This window comes from Triticum urartu, chromosome 5 (genome assembly GCF_003073215.2).
Source record: "Triticum urartu cultivar G1812 chromosome 5, Tu2.1, whole genome shotgun sequence".
In the NCBI taxonomy this organism is placed as follows: domain Eukaryota; kingdom Viridiplantae; phylum Streptophyta; class Magnoliopsida; order Poales; family Poaceae; genus Triticum; species Triticum urartu.
In genome coordinates, this window is record NC_053026.1 from 533,343,615 (window position 1) to 533,359,812 (window position 16,198).

The 16,198-nt window shown below is 48.2% G+C and overlaps 1 pseudogene; it reads left to right on the forward strand.

Moving 5' to 3' along the window:
* Positions 1–300: 300 nt before the first annotated feature.
* LOC125510446 lies at positions 301–5,270 on the forward strand (annotated as a pseudogene).
* The last annotated feature ends 10,928 nt before the right edge of the window (positions 5,271–16,198 follow it).

The following is a 16,198-nucleotide window of genomic DNA, read 5'->3' on the forward strand; positions in this document are numbered from 1 at the left end:
GGCACCAGTTTTGGTCCGAGCCGGCGAAAAACGGGCTTCTGGGAACGCGACTGGGGCCTTTTTTTGACGCCGGCGTGGCAAAATCGCGTGGGGAGGGCCTGTTGGAGACGCGGCTGGAGATGCCCTTATAAGTTAGGACTAAAAAAAATTCTAAGACTTATGAACCAAACAGAGCCTTAGCAGGCAGTGTGGCATCCAAGCATGTGGTCGGTGAGATCGGGGAGACACACACGCTTCACTGAAGCTAGCCCTTATAATTGAACTCCGAGACCGGCCGGGCAGCTAGCACAACCATCTCATTCTCGGCGATCATGGCACTCATAGCTGCAGCTGCAGCACTGGCTGCGCTGCTCATTCTAGAGTTTCGGGTCGCCGCCGGCGGAGCAGCACCTCCGGCGATCGGGATGCCGGGCTGTGACACCACCTGCGGCGACGTCGACGTGCCGTACCCGTTCGGCATGGGGCCGGCCAGGTGCTACCACTCGCCCGGGTTCAACCTCACCTGCGACAACACCACAACCCCGCCGCGGCTGCTGCTCGGTGGAGGCGGCAATGGCATTCTCCAAGTCGAGGGCTTCAATCTTCAGTGGTCCTTGGTGCTCGTCAGGCGCACCCCCGGCGACATTAAGAGTGGACGCCAACGGCGGCAGTGGCTCCTTGTTCGCCGGAGGCCTCGGGAACGCCAACGAAGGTGCCTACATCATGCTCCCGCACGGCTCGAACGAGCTCATCCTGCTGGGATGCAACGTGCGGGCGACTCTGGTTGTCACCAGCGGCGGCGACAGCAGCAAGGGCACCGTCGTCAGCGCCTGCTCCTCCTTGTGCGGGGAAAAAGGCCACGGGTCCTTGCGGTATGTGCGGTCCAGCCTTGAGAGCAGCATGCTGTGCACCGGCGAAGGCTGCTGCCAGGCGCCCATCGTCCCCGTCAAGGCAGCGGCGGTATCAGGGTCCTCCTACTCCGTGCAGATCGAGTGGTTCGGCCGGAACAACCGCAGCGCCGACGAGGAGCGGATGCCCACGCGCGTGTTCGTCGCCAACGAAGGGTGGTTCGAGAACAGAAGATCACCGACAAGCTCTGGTATCCCAAACGGTCGCTGGTGAAGGGTGGGCCAACGGGAGTACCAATTTGGCTGAGCTGGGAGTTCGCCCAGGATCCTTCTCGTAATCATCGTCATAGCAATATATCTTCTTCGTCCACCTTCAGCTGCAATGATGATGTTACACGAGTCGGCTATACGTCCATGTGCAAAAGGGGCTACGGAGGCAATCCCTACATCCCCAACGGGTGCCAAGGTTCAATTTTTTTTCCCCACGTTTCATTCTGAACTTACATATTAGACCTACATGCAGTTTTGTTATACTCCCTCTGTTCACTTTTATAAGCCGTTTCAGACAACTAAAAATAGGCTACTTTGCATGATGTCTGAAATGTCTTCAAGGCCTTATAAAAATGAACAGAGAAAGTATTGAATTTATACCATAGGTTTTTTTAGTGATACTATTTTTTCTATGAGAAATACAGTATTGTAGATTTTAATGCTCACAACATCTACACACTGAAAAAGGGATGGAAGGTCTGAAATAAATCCATAAAATGTCTCGAGTCTCGAGTACACCAGTCAAATTTAGGACTTGAATCTGGGTGGATTGATTTTTTCACAAGAGGAATCTAACCATCTATGCTATGCTAGTTCACATGTTTAGTGTTACTAGTAATATGAGATTGCTTGATACTAATCATTAATCAACATTAAATATTCAAGAAAGCATGTGCGTAACTACGTACCGGAGGTGAGTAATTTTTTGAGGAACTTTTGATTGATATTCTTTTTGAGAAAGACTAATATGAAATATGCCTGAAATTGTTTCTTTAATTTTGTTTGGGTTGAAATCGTACTTATCTGTAGATTAGATATCAACGAGTGTGAGTTGCCGGGAGACTACTGCCTTGGTGGCGTATGCACAAATACGATTGCAAGTTTTGACAAGACAGTATAGGACATGTGCCTGAGTGGATTGATTTCTCCACAAGAAATCTAATCATCTATGCTATGCTCACTTCGCTCGTTTAGTGATACTAATATATGATTGGCTGATATAATTGATATCGTTGTGTTCGTATATAAAAGCACCATTCGATAGTAGTACCGACTTTATATAAGATAATCCACATATAGTTGGACCAATCATTAATCCATATTAAATATTCAAGAATGCACGCTCCTGACTATTGGAGGTGAGTAATTTTTTGGAGGAGCATTTGACAAATTTGAAGAAAAAAAAATCGAAAAGGAGAGTACCCCAGGCTTGCATGACTAATATGAAATAAGCCGGAAATTGTATCCTTAATTTCGTTTGGTTTGTAAAATCGTGCTTTTTTTTAGATATCAACGAGTGTGAGCAGTCACAAAACTACCTGTGCCTTGGTGATGGCGTATGTACCAATACGATTGGAGGTTTTGACTGCGGGTGTCCGCCTGGAACCCATGGCAACCATTCCATACCCGGTGGCTGCGTCCCTTTCATCTCTGGTAATTATTTTCTTGGCCAGTTGGGTCATGAACAAATACTAAGATACATTTTTCTTTCTTGAGATAGCTTTATTTATATTATTATTTTTAAAGTCAGAAACTCTTCTTATTTCTTTGTAATATGAAATTAGTAATACAACAATTGTTTGCTTGCAGAAGGTGATAGGTGCAGCCCGTCCTGCGGGGACGTAGATGTGCACTACCCATTCGGCGTCGGTCCATCCCACTGCTACCTGCCGGGCTTCAACCTCACCTGTGACTATCCCAGCAGCGGCAAGCCACCACGATTGCTGCTCGATAGCTACGGTGCCTTCCAAATTCAAGAAATCTCAATCCAGAACTCTACACTGCGTGTTACTAGCTCCGTCGCCACTCTCGAAGCTAAAACGTTAGATCCTTACTCCTTCCATTTCAACAATTACTTCAGTGAAGGAGGCAACGCACTCCTCTCTCTATCCACCCGCAACGAGCTCGTAATCTCAGGATGCATGCAATGTCCAAGCAACACTGCTAGGCCTGGTGACGACCCAAACATCATCAGCGTTTGTGCCACTTTCTGCTCCAACTCTGACATCAATGCCGGGAGGGTGCCAATTGCAAGCCATGACAGCGATGACAATAGCTGTTACGGCCGGTGTGGGTTGTTGCCGGGCATGTATATCTACGTCAATTGATGGCATGCCTGACAGGATGAACTTCAAATTTTTCGACATCAATAGCGTCCAGAACAACGTCTCGCGGCCCCCATATGTGCTAATCGCAGAGGAGGGGTGGTTTGACAATCGCCTAATCTCCGAACAGCAAATGCAAGCATCTCAAGGCAAGTCAAATTTTAAGCCTAATGTTCCTATTATTCTTCAGTGGGAGGTGTTGCAATCATCAGGCTTACCCAACGCCAAGATGTCACTTAAAAATTGTCCTCTGGAGGTAGCCGCTAATATTTGCAAGAGCAAACACAGCCAGTGCAAACCAGGGAACAGAGGTTATTCTTGCCGGTGTGACGAGGGTTACCACGGCAATCCCTATACCCCCAATGGATGCAAAGGTTAGCAACGTAATGTACATTGGCCACTTATATGAACAGGTTAATATACTTTATCCATTATGTAGTTAACTGAATTTGGCTCTTTTTTCTTTGTTCTACAGGTGGCCCCGTGACACTTAAAGGTGAGCAACTTAAGACGAGGACAAATACAAGTATTTGCAGTCACCTCTGTATTGCTATTTAATTCTTACTCAGCCTAATTCGGTTCTTCTCATTATCATGAGAACGTGATTTTGTTCATGTATGTGTTGTTTGCTTAGCATGTCTAGGCACGCCATAGATATAGAATAATCACAATAATAATTTCGTTATTTTTCATATCAATAGAGAGATTAAAGATCTATATTTTTTTCAGGTATCAGTGTGATTGTTGGACTTTCTTGCGGGGCAGGTCTTGTGATTTTGGTTCTAACTTCACTGTTTGTTTCCAAGAAATTGAAACATCGGAGAATCCAGATGTTAAAATGGAAGTTCTTCAAGCAAAATCATGGACAACTGTTGGAACAGTTGGTATCTCAAAGAGCAGGTATTGCAGAACAAATGATCATAACCTTGGAAGAGTTAAAGAAGGCAACACACAATTTTGATAAAGATCTTGTGGTTGGCGGTGGAGGGCATGGTACTGTTTACAAAGGGATTTTATCGAACCAACATATTGTGGCCATCAAGAAACCAAAGAAGGTGCTTTCAAAGGAGATTGATGAGTTTATAAATGAGGTTGCCATCCTATCACAAATCAACCACAAAAATGTCGTAAAACTCTATGGTTGCTGCCTTGAAACTGAAGTCCCGATGTTGGTGTATGAGTTCATATCCAATGGGACTCTTTATGATCATCTTCATGTTGAAGGACCAATATCATTGTCGTGGAATAACAGGTTGCGCATAGCCACTGAAACAGCCAAGTCGCTCGCCTATCTTCACTCAACTGTGGCAATGCCTATCATCCACAGAGATGTCAAGTCTGCTAACATACTTTTGGATGATACTCTCACAGCAAAGGTAGCTGACTTTGGAGCTTCAACGTACATTCCGATGGAGAAATCCGGGTTAACAAGAGCTCAAGGTACACGAGGATACTGGGACCCTATGTACTTTTACACTGGGCGGCTCACGGAGAAAAGTGATGTTTACAGTTTTGGGGTTGTCCTTGTGGAACTGCTAACCAGGAAGAAGCCATTTTCATATTTGTTCTCAGATGATGAGGGTCTTGTTGTACATTTTGTTACCTTGTTTGCAGAAGGGAATTTGCTCCAGATATTAGATCCACAAGTTATCGAGGAAGGGGGCAAAGAAGTCCAAGAAGTGGCTGCTATTGCAATAACATGTGTGAAATTAAAAGGAGAGGACCGTCCAACCATGAGGCAAGTGGAGTTGACGCTAGAAGGCCTACGTGCATCCGAGGAGCATATTTTAGATAAGGTAGTGGCTAAAAAAGTTTACAATAATGGTATCGAAGTAGGTGTTCAATCTAATAAGTTAGTTAGAAAAGTTAATGAGGGCTCGACAAGACGGTATAGTATGGAAGAAGAGTTCATACTATCTGCAAGTTATCCTCGGTAGTCTGGTTTACAAGAGACATAATTATTCCAACTTAGTGAAATTGTGCTCAAGGGAAAGATTACTCATGTTGACTCAATAGCTTTGTTTTGATGTATATCTAGTTATCCAACAGTACCTTTGTGAATTTGTGCTCAAATAAAAGACTTCATTTGCTAGATCAGCAGCTTTGTTTTGTTGTATATCCAGTACTGATGTTGTCCACGAGAGATGAGCCAGCGGTGAAAGGGCATTTGCAAGACAAAAGGACTTAATTAGTTGTTGGTTCCGTAACGGTAAAAATAGTTAGCCCCCATAGTACATGCTCATGTGAGCCCATATTCGCTGATTGAGACAACATTCACAAGATATCTCTGTACGTACACTTTCTTCCTTAATTTATGAAATAAATCAGATGCAATCTTTCTTTGCGTGACAAACTCCAGTTCCGAATCTGTCTTCTTTTACGTGAAAAACATTCGATCTATTGATCAAACTTAATGACTGGATGAAGAACACGAGAAGTAACTAAAATTACATTCCTTTCCGAAGACCACCAAGACGACTACAAGAAATGAAGCGAGCCTAAGGCGCACCACCGTCATCGTCCTTTTGTCACCGGAGTCGGCAATGCTCTCCGGATCGTGTGGTTACACTCCCTCCTTCCCATAATACAGTGCACATTGGTTTTACGAAGTCAAACTTCACAAGATTTAACCAAGCTTATAGAGAAAATTATCTGTACATGCAGTCTCAAATATGTATCATATGAAATATATTTCATTGTGAATGAAATGACTCTAGTATGGTATTTTAGAAGTTCATAAATTGTTCTATACTTTTTGTCATGTTTTCAAAATTTTACTTCCAGAAGTATTTTAGCATACACTATATATTTTGGTATCAAGGGAATACATACATAATGTTTTATGCTGGCAGTTCAATAGAAATATCCTGTTATTTTACTTTTAGAAAAGAAGGTGAGAAGCCCATTTTTAGTAGTTAGAGCATCTACAACCACAAGTAGCAAATCGCTAATTTTTCAAAATAATACATTTTTAATTAAATTTAAGAAATATTATGCCGCAAAGTTTTTTTAAATAATACCTAGTTGGCCTCTGCTGGCCGATTGGATCCAGTGGTCCTACTGGTGGCCGATAGGTTAGTCATAATAGAATCATTAGAGTTATACTCCCCATGATCAAAGCCGGTTAGATTTGGAGGTAGAAGAAGGATTTCTTTTCCAAAGTAAAGCGCCGGCATTTGGATGTAGATCAGCAAAAGGGAATTTAGTTTCATCGAACACAACATCTTGGGATATGTAAACTCGACCAGTAGAGACATCTAGGCTATTTGACCCCCCTTGTGTGGGGGGTTGAAAATATAACCCAAGAAAAACACATTGTTTCGAGAAACATAAGTGCGAGAGTTGTATGGTCGGAGATTGCAAACAGGCACACCCAAATACCGCGGAGTGATGTGTAGTCAGTTTGATATGAAGAAGCCGTCTTGTGGTGTTTCATTGTGACGACTCAACTAGGAGCATGTGATAATTGTACGGCCGAGAGAAAAGCTTCATCCCAAAACTGAGGCATGAAGCGCCGGCAAGAAGGCTAGACCAACCTCAACTATGTTGCTATTTGCGTTCGATAGATCCGTTTTGTGGTGAGCATGGGCATGACACATGATGAGATATGCCAAATGTTTGAAGAAGGAGTTTAACTTCTCATACTCCCTCCCACCCCCAGTCGGATTGACAGCAATAATTTTGCTGTCAAACTTGCGTTCTACAAGTGCTTGGAAATTTTGAACACTTGAAAACATCAGATCTTTTCTTGAGGAGATAAATCCAAGAAAATTGCTATAGTCATCAATAAAGCTAACATAGTACGTGTGTCTACCAACAGAGGTGGGGGCAGGACCCTAAATATCAGAAAATATCAATTGCAAAGGTTGAGTAGAAACACTAGTAGATATAGGATAAGGTAATTGATGACATTTTGCTCTTTGGAAAGAATCACGAACAATTTCAATATTTCGCTCACCAGCAAACGGGAGCTTATTTTTCCTAAGGAAACGTTCAACTAAGGAAAAAGATACATGTCCTAAATGATCGTGCCATTGTGTGGACGAAAGCTTGATAGCACCACAAGCTTGTTTATTTGATCTTCTAAACTCCGGAATCAACGGGTAAAGCCCTTGAACACATCTACCTCGATAGAGAACTTTTCTCATGGCCTGATCCTTGATCAAAAAGAATAAAGGATGGAGTTCAATGAACACATGATTATCAATAGTAATACGATGAACGGAGAGAAGATTTTTGTTGTCACTAGGAACATGCAAAAATTTTCTAAGATGAATCTTGCGAGAAGGGGTACGTATAACCGAATGACCTATGTGACTTATCCTCATACCTGCACCACTTGCCGTGTAGATTTGATCATTCCCATGATATTTCTCACGAAGGGTCACCTTCTCAAGCTCCCCCATGAGATGGTTGGTGGTGCCACTGTCAAGATACCAGTTGGTATCAATGCCGTAGGATCCGTCGGCGAACCTTGTCATCTTCATCAGAGGAGGCTTCGTCTTCATCGAAACGATACCAGCAGTCCTTGGCCATGTGGCCAGGCTTGCCACATATCTGGCAACGCACGACATCAGGTCGGGATCTGCCCGAGCCACCACCGCTGCCGCCCCCACCACGACGGCCCCTGTTGTTGGTGAAGTTGGGACGTCGGCCGTGGGAGCCGGAGTTGTTGGAGCCGCCACCACCTTGCTTGCCCTTGTGTCGAGGAGGACCGCGAGGATGAGATGAGTACCCGCCGCGCCCGCGAGTGGCCGCGTTGGCCGAGGACTTGAAGCCACCGCCGGTGCTGTGAAACTGTGCCACACACTGATCAAAGTTGCTCAGCATTGTATACAGCTCGTCAAGGGAGACCGGCGTGACGCGGGCATCGAGGGGCTGGTAGTCCATGTCCAGCCCATGCAGCAGGTAGGAGATGAGCTCATCATCCTGGATTGGCTTGCCGGAGTTCATCGGCAAGGCCACACATATGAGCGTAGTATGCAGCAACCGATTGGTTGCCCTTCTGTGCATTGATCAAGGCAGTGCGAATATTGTTGACACGACTCAAAGATTGAGAGGAAAACATGCCTGCAAGTTCCACCCAGAGGGCGTGCGTCGTGGTGACCGTGGTCACCGCGATCAGCACTTCTTTGGAGAGATTGTTGAGGCGGTAGCCGAGCACCTGCTGATCCTCCCTCACCCATATGGGATGGAGAGGGTTGAGCTCGGATGACTCCTTGCCGTCCTTGTCCTTGGTGACGAGGAGGCGGGTGGGTTCCGGCATAGTTCCATCGACGTATCCGAAAAGCCCAGCTCCCCTCAGCTGCGGCGTAACTTGTGTTCGCCACATGACGTAGTTCGTCCGGAAGAGTTTCTCCGTGACCTGGCCGCTCACTACAACAAATATGTCAACTTGTGACCTTGACTATTGGTCACTGAAAGGTCATTGTTTTTCATTTGCGATCTTTTTTTGACCAAAACCACAAGGTCAAAAACTGGCGGTCGTAAACTGAAATTAACGACCTTCTCTGTGAGAAGGTCGTGACGTTTACGACCAAAATATGCCTACTGTTTGTTTTGGTCACTAGCAGCCTCCCCAGGCCACGTAGGCATCCGACGTGGCAATCTGATGTGGCACAAGAATCAGCCCGGTCTGATTCAGCGTTTTACATGGGCCGAGCCCATTAATTCGGCCTTTTTAATGTATTTTTTCTGTTGTTTTTACTAGCTACATGGGCTTGGGCCATTGGTTCGACCTTTTTTTGCTTTCTGAGGTGCAGTCTATTCACATTCTATAAAATTTTTATTTTCGGGTTTTCTTTTTTTTGTTACATTCAATTTTTAGATTATTGTAGTCAACTGGATGCACATTGTCAGATTCTTCTAGGCACTAGGTCCCAAACATGAGGTTTTAATTTTTCACAACTTGTAACTCAATGATATACCAATCAGAGAACATATTTTAAATATATTCAAATAACAGCCAAATCCCCGATGTACCAATCAAGTTTATTACATTCCACCAATCACAATATAACCACACAATATTACACCAATCACAGTATAGCACTCTACAGATAAAACACTCAACAAGTACACGCACGTCTCCAACACCTTAGCGCCTTCAACCTGCAAAATATCACATCCAACCACATATTAATGATCAAATCAATTCTCCCCTTGAAGGCAATAAAAAAATGTGCTCATGTATGAACAAAAATAAAATACACAATCTTTGAGGCCATAGCATGTGCTACAAAAATCTTAACAAATGCATAGATATCCACACGGAGCACATCCTACATGCACCAAGCATCAGGCATATGTTCAAGAAGATAAGTAATTTGAGATGGAAACAACTACATCTAAGAATCTAACATGTGTAGTAGCACCAGCAAAAAGAGAAAGACATGGAAGAATTTACAAGAACAACACCGTGGGAGTCCAATTACATGTACATGAGATACTGCTGCTAGTGTATATAGAACCAATCAAGCTGCTGGTGTAGGAGCAGAGCATGAGTCCAACAGAGCCACATAGGAGCAAACAACAGAGCCACATAGGAGCAAACAACAGATTAAGCAAATCCAGAGCAACCCCATACGACCAGAGCATCACAGGAGCACATATATAAAGCAAGTACACATGGGCAGCTACTGACAGACCCTAGAACCGCATGAATTTAGCACCAGAGAGCTCCAGTAGGAGTTGATGCTTGGTTACAACATCTAGAAGCAACTAGCAGAGCCCCACATCCAACCCAAATCATGGCCAAGGCCATGCAGGAGCAACATCAGAGAAGAAGGAACGGGGAGGAGCTCACCAGAGGAAGGTTGTAACCGTAGCAGAGGCTCAGCCACACCACGGCTGTGGTGTGACCATCACCACATCGAGGAGAAGGTCTGGAAGCCGCCGAAGCACCACCGCGGGGACCAAGGAAAGCGCCGGGCATAGTGGCGCCATGTAACGCCCTCAATGCGGCTATATCTCCCACGTGTTGAAGCACGACTTAGAGGCATAACCGCATTGAAAGCAACGCAAGTGAGGTAATCTTCGCAAAAAACCCATGTAATACAATAAGGGAAAAGAGATACATAGTTGGCTTACAATCACCACTTCACACATTACATGAATAAAGCATTACAACATCCAGATATAATCAAGGTCTGACTACGGAACCCAAAATAAAAGAAGACTACCCCAAATGCTACACAGATCCCCGATCGTCCCAACTGGGCTCCACTACTGATCAACTGGAAACGGAACAACATAACGAACACGAACTTCATCGAGATCCTCCTTGAGCTTGGTTGCGTCACCTGCATGATATCATCGGCACCTGCAAGCTGGTTTTGGAAGTATCTGTGAGTCACGGGGACTCAGCAATCTCACACCCTCGCGATCAAGACTATTTAAGCTTATAGGAAGGGTAAAAGGTATGAGGTGGAGCTGCAGCAGGTGACTAGCATATTTGGTGGCTAACAACGCAAATGAGAGCGAGAAGAGAAGGAAAAAGCACGGTCGAACAACTACGATCAAGAAGTGATCCTAGAACAACCTACGACAAACATAACTCCAACACCGTGTTCACTTTCCGGACTCCGCCGAGAAGAGACCATCACGGCTACACACGCAGTTGAAGCATTTTAATTAAGATAAGTTTCAGGTTTATATACAACCGGACATTAACAAATTCCCATCTGCCCATAATCGCGGGCACGGCTTTCGAAAGTTCAAATCCCTGCAGGGGTGTCCCAACTTAGCCCATCACAAGCTCTCACGGTCAACGAAGGATATTCCTTCTCCCAAGACAATCCGATCAGACTCGGCATCCCGGTTACAAGACATCCTCGACAATGGTAAAACAAGTCCAGCAACACCACCCAATGTGCTGACAAATCCCGATAGGAGCTGCACATATCTCGTTCTCAGGGCACATCGGATAAGCAATCCGTACAACTAAAACCAACCCTCGAGTTTCCCCGAGGTGGCGCTGCAAGGGGCTCTAGTTTGACCAACACTCAGAGGAGCACTGGCCCGGGGGGGGAAATAAAGATGACCCTTGAGTCCGCAAACCCAAGGGAAAAAGGCTGAAAACACCCAACCCAAAACCAAGGTTGGGCCTTGCTGGAGGAGTTTTATTCAAGGCGAACTGTCAAGGGGTTCCCATTATAACCCAACCGTGAAGGAACGCAAAATCCGGGAACATAACACCGATATGACGGAAACTAGGGCGGCAAGAGTGGAACAAAACACCAGGCATAAGGCCGAGCCTTCCACCCTTTACCAAGTATATAGATGCATTAATTAAATAAGAGATATTGTGATATCCCAACAAAATATCCATGTTCCAACAAGGAACAAACTCCAATCTTCACCTGCAACTAACAACGCTATAAGAGGGGCTGAGCAAAGCGGTAACATAGCCAAACAACGGTTTGCTAGGACAAGGTGGGTTAGAGGCTTGGCTTAACAATATGGGAGGCATGATAAGCAAGTGGTAGGTATCGCAGCATAGGCATAGCAAAAGAGCGAGCAACTAGCAAGCAAAGATAGAAGTGATTTCGAGGGTATGGTCATCTTGGCTGCAAAGTTCTCGGAGTTGCCTTGATCCTCGTAAGCGTAATCAACGGGCTCCTCGATCACGTACTCGTCTCCCGGCTCTACCCAAGCAAGAACAACAAGCAAAAGGGAACACAATCAACCACGTGCAATGCTCAAGCAACATGATGCAAACATGGTATGATATGCGGGATGCGATATGTGATGCATATGCAAGATTTGGAAAAAGATGATTGAACCTGGCCTCAACTTGGAAAACCAAGAGTGCCACTGGAAAGAGGAGTTGATTTCGGTCGAAATCGATATAAAGATCATCGGAATCGGATGCACGGTTTGGAAATGACAAGCAAAACAAATATGGCACCGGTCTGCGATAATCAGCACGAGACCACCTAAATGCATCAAGATAAATAAGCTACAGCACTCCAACAAGACAACAAAATACATGGCAGGGATCCACTCAAGATTCTTGACAAAAGATGAACACTGAGCTACGGCTAATTCACTCATTAACAGGTTCAAACAAGCATGGCAAAAGTGCAAAAGATTACAGGTTACAGACTTAGTGAAATTAACAGCATGTCAGGAATTTATCATCCGGAAGCAATCTTTAGCGCACGAAAACTACATGCTACAGGAACATGTCATGGCAAAGCAAGGCATGGCATGAAGCTACTCAAATAATAGAACAAAAGTCCCTTAGTGACCATGAGCCAAAAGGGATCAGAAAATACAATTGCAAGCATGTGAACATAGCAAAAACATAAACAGATTTAGACTTAGTAAAAAACTAGAGCATGCAAAACAGATATCAAGTAGGCATGTTTACGAGCTTGATGCACTCACTATGAAGCATGGCATGATAATCTAAGCATACACCCAGCAAGTAGACATGGCATAGAAGCTATACATGGCAAGAACAACAACATAGCATGCACGGATCAACAACAACAAGCTCGGCAAAATCGCTAAACATGTTAACGATCTGCCAGGAACATTTTATAGCAAAAGTAGAGCTCGATTGAGTCAAGCTAGGGTGCTCCATAAATGCAAACAAAGACATGGATGGATAGAGAACCACAATATCTACAAAACATCCTTACTGATCATGCTCAAAAAAGGCACGGGTCACTAGGAAACAACATGAACATATGGCATAAAAATTACAGCAGGACAAGGACTTAGTGAAATTCTAAGTCCCTGAAATCAGTAACATTGAGTAAGCTACTTTGCATGCTTGCTCTAGTCACCACAGAGATCACAAAAATACATGGCATACACCTCTGTAAAGATGGCATGGCATACTTCAAAACACATGTAGAGCTCAGGATCATAGCATGCACACATTAATCATGGCAAAAATGACAAAAGTGCATTTGCTGAAACAGATCTGAAACTATCATCACACAACCCTTTTCCAATAGCATTTAGGGCATCAAGATGAGCTCAAATGAAAATGATGCAATGAGATGAAATGATTTACTCTTCGAGACGAACATTTTGATATGCTACACGCACGAATCAGAGCAACGGTGATAAAGTTACGATGCAATGAAGGAGGCATAAAAATATGCAGATCTCAGGACTTAGACGAAAATATCACCTCCAGATCTAGGGTTCGTCCGGCGCAGAAATCGAGGATCGCCGGAAATCCTCGCCGGGGATGAGGGAGAAGACGGTGTCGGAGTAAATGGCCATGGGTAGCCTAGCCGGCTTCCCTTGGCACTTCTCCAAAAACTACGAGCCAGCCCGGCTCTCAAGAATCCAAGACATAGGGCCAACTTCCCCCGCCGGCTGCGATCCAGGCCGGCTTTGGGAAGGCGGTCCGACTTTAACCTTCATGAGAGGGCCGACTCCAAGAAGCCGGCTACGAGAAGCCGACTCCTTCGAGCCGGCTCCCCATAAAGTAGTCAAGACCGTACCCACGAGTTTGCACCCACCTAACGGCGGTGCGACGGGGCATGGCTACAGAAGAGCCTGCCACCCCCGAATCCCGGAGCACGCCTGGCACAGTGCGCCGTACGAGGTAGGCATGACCCGTCCGGCGCAGCACTGTTGCCATGTTGACCCTGGCGTCACCCACGACGGGCCGCCAGCGTGGCCCACAGGCGGTGGGCCCCTTAGAGCAGGAGACGGCCGAAGGCGGCCACGCTTCCAACCAGCCGGCCCAAGACGGAGCCGGCTCCCGCAGCCGGCCCTCCGCTTCCCTCGAAGAGGACGCCCCATTAAGGAGACAAGACGCGGTAAGGCTACAGCGATCGTCCGACAGGCGGCGGTACTGTAGCCGCGTTACCACGATGAAGCTCACGTCAACAAGATGAAGCCACACAAGGAGTTGGCAGCCGGCGGGACCCACCAGTCGGCGGGCCCCAGCAGCCGGCGCAGAGCCGGCGAGCACAGTCACAGACGGCTGGGCCCCGCGCCCAGCCGGATTACCATTGTACCCCCGGGGGGTAGGCCTATATAAACCCCCCGGAGCACCCATGCAAAGGGTTCGACCCCCTGCTAGTTCTAGACACCATACAAGGAGAAGAAGCAGGCTAGCCGTGCCCTTTCTTCCTCCTCCCCCCAAAACAGCTCAAGGAGCGTTGTGTAGCTACTTGATTCATCGAGTGAGCATGCGGAGACCCCGCAGAGCAGCAGTAGGGGTGTTATCTCCTTGGAGAGCCCCGAAGCTGGGTAAGATCCGCCGGCGTGCATGTCTTCGCCTCATCCCGCTTCCAGGCACCGGCGACGTCTTATGGTTCCCACAAAGATAAGCCACCCGTTGGCATATGTCGCACCTACCACCCGACATTTGGCGCCCACCGTGGGGCCAGGCGCACCGTCGTCCGGAGACCTGTTCTGGACGGGAACCCTCTTCCTCCCCAGCGAGCGTAGCCAGCCCGGCACGCCCGATGGCGCTTGCCACGACGCGCTGCAAGGCGTCACCAGCATCTGCGCGGCAAGCGGCCTCGCCGATCTCCCGACGAGCTCGCCTCCGATGCGGGCACTGACCGCCTCGCCAACCTTCTCGGCCAGCTCCATGTCTCCAGCGAGCCCGCTGCGGACCTGGAGTCGGTTGGTTCCACCGACCCGATGCCTGTCGACTCCGACACGGCCTCCTACGACGCCTTCCCCACCAACGTCGCGATCTACAACGACCCGCTTCCTCGAGCCGACGGCCACGATGCTGTCGCGCCGAAGTGATGGTTGTCGGCCACGGCGGCCCGGCCGACGAGAGCGCCCGCGACGCCTCGCGCGCGGCGGCCGAGACTTGTCCGCTCCTCTCCCGGCCGACGCCGACGACGAAGCCCTGGAAGCACGCCGCCTCGCCCTCCTCGCAGAGGGCCGGAGGCTGGCCTCCGTAAGACGCCTCACTGAGGCCTACCGGCGCGAGGCTGACCGCGCCGCCTTCGGCACGCCGGCCCCGGGCGGGCCAAGCCGGGCCGGCCTTGTCAAGCAACGCGGCCGTCATCGCCGACATGGGAGTCGACCGCCCGGTCTATGCCACTCCGCTCGAGAACTTGCGTGCCGCCCAGGCGGCCGTAGACGAGCTGGACGGCCTGGAGCCCGAAGACCTTCCCCACATGACCCGGCGCATCCAGCAGTTGATTGACGCCGCCACGCAGCGGCACGAAGCCGACGCTCGCGCGGAAAGCCTTCCCCCGCGCCGAGAGCACGGCGCGACGTCCCGGACGCCGACTACGAGCGATATCCCGCGCGCGACGCGAGAAGGAGCCGGCTACCAGCCGCAGCCGGACCCGGATCTCCATCGAGCGGGACGCGGACGGTCATCCCCGAGCCATGGAGTGGCGGGGCGACCCGCCTCCGCCTCCGCCCCGTGGAGAGAGATATCCCGCCTCACCGCCAGTGGCGCACCCGACTCTCAGCGGCCGGCTGGGCCGCCGCGAAGGAATCGGCGAGAACGACGCCCGTCATCGGATCGACCGCCTGGCGCGATCCCTGGCATTGGAAGAAGAAGACGATGTCGGCCCGCCTTGCTTTGGCCCCCGCATCCGCGACGAGCCCTTTCCCAAAGGGTTCTCGCTCCCAAGAGACACGCCCAAGTACAACGGCTCCGTGAAGCCGGAAGATTGGTTGATCGACTACTCCACCGCAGTTAGCATCTGCCAACGGCAATCCGGCGTCGCCGTGAAGTACGTGCCCCTCATGCTGCAGGGCACGGCGCGGACTGGCTCAACAGCCTCAAGCCGCGTAGCATCAACAGCTGGCTAGACTTCACAGAAGCCTTCATCCGCAACTTCACCAGCACCTACAAGCGGGCTCCCAAGCCCAGACAGCTTTCCTTGTGCGTGCAAGGCCCCGCCGAGTCCACTCGCGATTACCTCACACGTTGGGCCGAGCTCCGCAACTCCTGTGACATCACATAGAGTACTTGAGCGCGCGCTTGCTTCAGTGCTGTTGTACATCATCGTATCAAGAGTCTGCCCGCCTCTCTGGGAGGACCGG